Genomic DNA, 7,881 nt, shown 5'->3' with positions numbered 1-7,881 from the left:
GACTGCTGTTTATATGTGGAGGAAGGGCGTGTGTGTAGTTGAGAGGGGATGCATAACATATATTTGTGACATTGGTTGGTGTTATGCATTTCCACCTCATGCTTTTCTTCAGCTCCCAACCAGTCCTACAGCTAATTTCATAATTATAGTGATAGAAGAGGCTGGACCCATGAGCTCCAATTCTCATTTATTTATTTTTAAAAAGGATTTTCTTTATTTAGGCTGCACCAGGTCTTAGTTGTGGCACATGAGATCTTCATTGCAGCATATAGGCTTCTTAGTTGTGGCATGTGGACTCTTAGTTGTGGCATACATGTGGGATCTAGTTCCCCAACCAGGGATCGAACCTGGGCCCCCTGCATTGGGAGTGTAGAGTCTTATCCACTGGACCACCAGGGAGGTCCCAACAATTCTCATTTAGAGTGTGTAAAGATATAGTTTGGGGACATCAACAATTGGAAGGGGTGGGGATGGAGCTGCAAAGAACAGAGTTTTTGTATGTTATTGAGGATAAGCTAGTACAAATTCAGATTAGAGTGTTTTAACTTTGGAATTTTAAATATAATCCCAAAGGTGGCCACAAAGAAAATAGCTACAAAATAAACGCAAAAGGAAATGAGAAAGGAATTTAAGGTTTACATTTAACATTAAAAAATTTTAACAGTTTTTACAAAAAAATCAACTAAAGACAAAGGAAGACATTAATGTAGGAAATGAGGGAAAAAGGCATTCCATGCAAACAATAAGCAAAAGAGAGCAGGGTGGCTCTATTAATAGCAAGGCAAAGTAGACTTTAAATCAAAAAGTTTACAAGATACAAAGGAGGATATATATTAATAAATGGTTCATTACAGCAAGAAGATATAACAATTATAAAGATTCATGTACCCTATTCAGACCATCAAAATAGATGAAGCAAAAACTGACATTATAAAGAAGGAAGAAATAGACAATCGGGAGACTTTAATGCTGCACTCTCAATAATGGATAAAACAACTGGACTGAAGATAAAGAAGGAAATAGAGGACTTAACACAGTAAACCAACTAGATATAACAGACATACAGAATGGTCTACCCAAAAACAAGAGCATACTTCCTTTTCACGTGCACATGGAACATTTTCCAGGACAGATAGTATATTAGGCCACAAATTAAATCTTGATAGATTTTAAAAGATAAATGTCATAAAAAGTATCTTCTCCAACCACAAAAGGATGTAGTTAGACTAACAGAAGTAAAATTGGAAAATCCACAAATTTGCAGAAAGTAATAAGACACCCTTAAACAATCAATGGATCAAAGAAGGAATCACAAGGGAAATTAGAAAATTTTAGACCACAACACTCCTCTCAACAAACACCACAGAAGTGATATCATATCCATCTTATTCCGATTTGATCACAATGTAAGTAAGGTAGAAATGAGTAACAAAAAACCCCCAAATCTAAATTGAATAAAACTAATATTGGTGAAAAATCTGAGAAACAGGCAATTTTATATAATTGTGGGAATGTGAATTTGTACAATCACTTGAAGAATAATTTGACAATACCTATTTGAGATGAATATGTGTATATCCTATGATTAAGGAATTCTGCTTTTAGGTATCTTATCCAGGAAAACTCAAAAATGTGCATTACGAAACATGTACTCATATGTTCATGGCAGCATTTTTTTTTAATTAAAAAATATTTATTTATCTGGTTGTGCCAGGTCTTAGTTGCAGCAGGCAGGCTTCTTAGTTGTGGCTCACCAGCTCCTTAGTTGCAGCACACAGTCTCCTTAATTGTGGCATGCGAACTCTTAGTTGCGACATGCATGTGTGCTCTAGTTCCCTGACCAGGGATTGAACCTGAGACCCCTGCATTGGGAGCTCAGAGTCATCCACTGCGCCACCAGGGAAGTCCCCGCAGCATTGTTTTTTTTAAGCTCTTTATTGGCCTATAATTGCTTTACACAGTTGTGCCAGTTTTTGCTGTACAACAAAGTGAATCAGCTGTATTTATACATATATCCCCATATCCCCTCCATCCCGCGACTCTCTCCCACCCTCCCTATCCCAGCCTTCTGAGTCATCACCCATCATCGAGTTGATCTCCCTGTGTTATGCAGCAGCTTCCCACTAGCTATCTATTTTACATTTGGTAGTGTATATATGTCAATGTTACTCTCTCACTTCGTCCCAGCTTCCCCTTCGTGCCCCCTCCCCCACCTGTGTCCTCAAGTCCGTTCTGTACATCTGCATCTTGTCACTGGGTTCATTGGTACCATTTTTTAAAATTCCATATATATGAGTTAGCATACAGTATTTGGTTTTCTCTTTCTGGCTTAGTTAGCTCTGTATGACAGACTCTAGGTCCATCTACCTCACTACAAATAATTCAATTTCATTCCTTTTTATGTCTGAGTAATATTCCATTGTATATATGTGCCACATCTTCTTTTTCCATTCATCTGTTGATGGGCATTTAGGTTGCTTCCATGTTGTGGCTGTTGTAAATAGTGTTGCAATGAACATTGTGGTACATGTTTCTTTTTGGATTATGGTTTTCTCTGGGTATATGGCCAGTAGTGGGATTACTGGGTCATATGGTAGTTCTATTTTTAGTTTTTAAGTAACCTCCAACTGTTTTCCATAGTGGCTGTACCAATTTACATTCCCACCAACAGTGCAGGAGGGTTCCCTTTTCTCCACACCCTCTCCAGCATTTATTGTTTCTAGATTTTTTGATGATGGCCATTCTGACCCCTGTGTGAGGTGATACCTCATTGTGGCTTTGACTTGCGTTTCTAATGATTAGAGATGTTGAGCATCTTTTCATGTGTTTGTTAGCCATCTGCATGTCTTCTTTGGAGAGATGTCTATTTAGGTCTTCTGCCCTTTTGTGGATTGGGTTATTTGCTTTTTTGGTATTAAGCTGCATGAGCTGCTTGTATATTTTGGAGATTAATCCTTTGTTTGTTGCTTCATTGGCAAGTATTTTCTCCCATTCTGAGGGTTGTCTTCTTGTCTTGTTTATGGTTTCTTTTGCTCTGCAAAAGCTTTTCAGTTTCATTGCATCCCATTTGTTTATTTTTTATTTTATTTCCATGATTCTAGGAGGTGGGTCAAAAAGGATCTTGCTTTGATGGATGTCATAGAGTGTTCTGCCTATGTTTTCCTCTGAGAGTTTTATAGTGTCTGGTCTTACATTTAGGTCTTTAATCCATTTTGAGTTTATTTTTATGTATGGTGCTAGGAAGTGTTCTAATTTCATTCTTTTACATGTAACTGTCCAATTTTGCCAGCACCACTTATTGAAGAGGCTGTCTTTTTTCCATTGTATATTCTTGCCTCCTTTGTCAAAGATAAGGTGCCCATATGTGCATGGATTTATCTCCGGGCTCTCTATTGTGTTCCATTGATCTATATTTCTGTTTTTGTGCCAGTACCATACTGTCTTGATCACTGTGGCCTTGTAGTATAGTTTGAAGTCAGGGAATCTGATTCCACCAACTCTGTCTTTCCTTCTCAAGATTGCTTTGGCTATTCGGGGTCTTTTGTGTTTCCATACAAATCGTAAAATTTCTTGTTCTACTTCTGTGAAAAATGCTATTGGTAATTTGATAGGGATTGTGTTGAATCTGTAGATTTCTTTGGGTAGTATAGTCATTTTGACAATGTTGATTCTTCCAGTCCAAGAACATGGTATTTCTCTCCATCTGTTTGTGTCATCTTTGATTTCTTTTTTTTTTTTTAAGAACTTTTATTGAGATACAGTTAACAGACAATAAACAGCATATATTTAGAGTGTACAATTTGGTATCGCAATCTCCCAATTCATTCCCCCCCCAACCCTCCCCGCTTTCCCCACTTGGTGTCCATATGCTTGTTCTCTACATCTGTGTCTCTATTTCTGCCTTGCATTTCCTCTTTCATAGTTGTTAGCATTTGCCTTATGTATTGAGGTGCTCCTATATTGGGTGCATATATATTTATAATTGTTATCTTCTCTTCTTGGATGGATCCCTTGATCTTTATGTAATGTCCTTTCTTGTGTCTTGTAACATTTTTTATTTTAAAGTCTATTTTATCTGATATCACTAGTGCTACTCCAGCTTTCTTTTCATTTCCATTTGCATGGAATATCTTTTTCCATCCCCTCATTTTCAGTCTGTATGTGTCCCTAGGTCTGAAGTGGGTCTCTTGTAGACAGCATATATATGGGTCTTGTTTTTGTATCCTATCCATTCATCCAGTCTGTGTCTTTTGGTTGGTGCATTTAGTCCATTTACATTCAAGGTAATTATCTATATGTATGTTCCTATTACCATTTTTGTAATTGTTTTGTGTTTGTTTCTGTGGGTCCTTTTCTTCTCTTATGTTTCCCACTTAGAGAAGTTCCTTTAGCATTTGTTGTAGGGCTGGATTGGTGGTGCTGAATTCTCTTAGCTGTTGCTTGTCTGTAAAGCTTTTGATTTCTCCATCAAATCTGAATGAGATCCTTGCTGGGTAGAATATTCTTGGTTGTAGGTTCTTCCCTGTCATCACTTTAAATATATCATGCCACTCCCTTCTGGCTTGCAGAGTTTCTGCTGAGAAATCAGCTGTTACCCTTATGGGAGTTCCCTTGTATGTTATTCATTGGTTTTCCATTCTTGCTTTTAATAACTTTTGTTTGTCTTTAATTTTTGTCTGTTTGACTACTATATGTCCTGGCATGTTTCTCCTTGGGTTTATCCTGCCTGGGACTCTCTGTGCTTCCTGGACTTGGGTAGCTATTTCCTTTCCCATGTTAGTGAAGTTTTCAACTATAATCTCTTCCAATATTTTCTTGGGTCCTTTCTCTCTCTCATCTCTTTCTGGGACCCCTATAATGCGAATGTTGGTGTGTTTAACATTGTCCCAGAGGTCTCTTTGGCTGTCTTCAGTTCTTTTCATTCTCTTTTCTTTATTCTTTTCCACATCAGTGATTATCACCATTCTGTCTTCCAGGTCACTTATTGGCCCTTCTGCCTCAGTTAATCTGCTATTGGTTCCTTCTGTTGTATTTTTCATTTCAGTTATTGGGTTGCATATCTCTGTTTGTTTGCTCTTTAATTCTTCTAGGTCTTTGGTAAACTTTTCAGTCTTTTCATCCAGTCTTTTTTCAAAGTCCTGGATCATCTTCACCATCATTATTCTGAATTCTTTTTCTGGAAGGGTGCCTATCTCCTCTTCATTTAATTGTTTTGCTGGGGTTTTATCCTGTCCCTTCATCTGGTACAAAGTCCTTTGCTTTTTCATTTTCTCTATCTTTCTGTGGCTGTGGTTTTCAGTTCCACAAGAAGAAATACTGCTGATACTGCTTGATACTGCTGTCTGCCCTCTTGTGGAGGAAGCTATCTAGGAGGCTCGTGCATGCTTCCTGATGGGAGGGACTGTATTGTATATTTTTAGACTCATATATGTTAATATGAGTATAAATATAAGTAATACTCCTACATGCAGTTGAAGTCCATTAATTTCCACTGCTGTGTAGTTCTTCACTGTCTAAATAAACCACAGTGATTTCTGTGTTCTAATAGTGATGGCTGTCTGGGTTGTTTCCAGGTTTTGCTATTTCATCAGTGTTGTCGTGCACATTCTCAGACATTTCTATATCTGCACCCATGCAAGATATTCTTTAGCATTTTCATCTTTGAGGAATTACCAGAATGTAGGTTAATGTTAGGTAGAATATACCCAATCCTAAAAGGTAATGGCCAACAATTTTCTGTGATTGTGCCCATTTTGATTTTAAGTTGCATTTTTCTGAATGTTAATGATGTTGATCCACTTTTTGTATGTTTGGGGGCCATTTGTGTCTCCTTTTCTTGCCTAGAGTAAACTGGATGATGACCCCCAAGATATCCACATCCCAACCCCCAGAACCTGTGAATGTTGCCTTATGTGTAAAAGGGACTTTGTGGATGTGATTAAGTTAAGGGTATCATGGGATTTCTCTGGCGGTCCAGTGGTTAAAACTCTACGCCTCCACTGCAGGGGGCACAGGTTCCATCCCTGGTTGGGGAACTAAGATCCCACAAGCCCTGTGGTGTGGCCAAAAAAAAAAAAAAGTTAAGGATTTTGAGATGCCGACATTATCATGGATTGTCTGGGTGTGCCCAATGAAATCACAGGGCTCTTTATAAGAAGGAAGCGGGAGGTCAGAGAGGATAGTGGGAGATGTGATGTCAGAGGCAGGAGTCTGGAGTGATGTGTGGAAGGAGCCATGAGGCAAGGCTTTATAGACTTTATAGACTGACTTCCATAAGAAAAGACCGTCACCTGTGGTGAAAGCGTGGTGGAGTGTGCTGTGACCCCATATTACTTACAATCCTGGAGGAGAGAATGAGAAGTATGTTTTGTAAGATTCATATACTCTGTGTGATGGTCTGGTATCACTTGAAGGTAAACTGTGATAAGATGAAGAGGTACAGTATAAAACAGTCAAGAAAGGATTGTAGCTAATAGGCAACCAAGGAGACGAAAATAAAAGAAAGCTTGAGGGGCTATATATTAATATCAAATTAGGTTTCATAGCAAAAATATTACCTGGGACAAAGAGGTTGTTCCAGTATTATGAAGGGGTCAATTCATCAAATCCTAAACATCTGCACACCTAATAACACAGTTAGGTGGATAGCAAGGAAACTCAGGTTCAAAAAGTTGAATCCCCTGTGAAAGTCACTCAGGCAGCGCGTAGAAGAGGCAGGATGGGAAGCAAGGGTGGCTCTAGGGTCCAACTCTTCCTCCTCTGCTAAGCCACTTCTCAAGGAGGAGCCACTGAGTCAGGTGCCGTCAACACATCTTTGCTGACGGCATGTGATCACCTCCTTGGAAACAGAGAACTGTGAGGCCGCCATTCGGGGCTGTGCAGACGGTCCAGCCACTGTAACTAAAGTCCATGTCTGTCTGTCTGAAGTGGGGGTGGAAAGTGGGGAGATATACAGGACTCGGGGAATAAATTTTTCAAAGTTGCCTGGATTTCTCCTGATTCCTCAATGGCTCCATTTATAAATGTCCACAGTGCTCAGATCAGTGTGGGTGTCAGGGCAGGGGGGTAAGGTTGGTGCTGGAGGCTGGGGGGTGGGGACTTCTGCCTAATTATTTCCAAGCTTCTGACAGGACCCTAAAGCACCAAGACAAACTTCTCTTTCATAGTAAGTTTCTGAGGATTGGTGCCAGGACTAAGAAGCCCCCAAGGGTCAAGAGAACTCTCATCCCACTTCTTTATTCCGCCAAACAAGGCCCTCTTTGTCTACCCTCCCCCACCAGATGAGACCAGCCTCCTCCCACAGCCATATGTTGATGAAACATGCCAAGACCTGGAGCAGCAGGGTGCCTGGGGTGCAGGGGTCACCCCAGGGTGGGGAGCATCTCTGTACCCTCACCGTGATGGGAGGAGAAATCTTTCTTCTCTCCCTGCTGCCCTCTTTCCACAGCTGGAGGTATCTACCTGCTTTGGGGGAGAGTGAGAGACCTCCAGGAACGAGGATTGACTAGGGGTCATGTTGCTGAAATTTGGCCTCTGTACACAAGTGCTGAATTAAATCTCAGAGACAGAGTTTTAGGTGAAGTAGAAAAGAATAGCTTTATTACCTTACTATATACATCTTATCAGAATCTACTTCAGGTTTATAATGACTTAATTCTAGTAAGAAATAGAAACTATACCTTTATTTAGCTACATTCCCTCCCCCTTTTCTGTGCTATTACTGGTATACATATTATGTGTATATGTTATAAATCCAACAAACCATTGTTACAATTATTGTTTTTTTTTTTTTTTTTTTCTTGGCGCATGGGCTTAGTTGCTCCACGGCATGTGGGATCTTCCTGGAGCAGGGATCAAACCCGTGTCCTCTGCATTGGCAGG

This window comes from Hippopotamus amphibius, chromosome 9 (genome assembly GCF_030028045.1).
Source record: "Hippopotamus amphibius kiboko isolate mHipAmp2 chromosome 9, mHipAmp2.hap2, whole genome shotgun sequence".
NCBI classification, from domain to species: domain Eukaryota; kingdom Metazoa; phylum Chordata; class Mammalia; order Artiodactyla; family Hippopotamidae; genus Hippopotamus; species Hippopotamus amphibius.
This window is presented reverse-complemented; position numbering follows the sequence as displayed.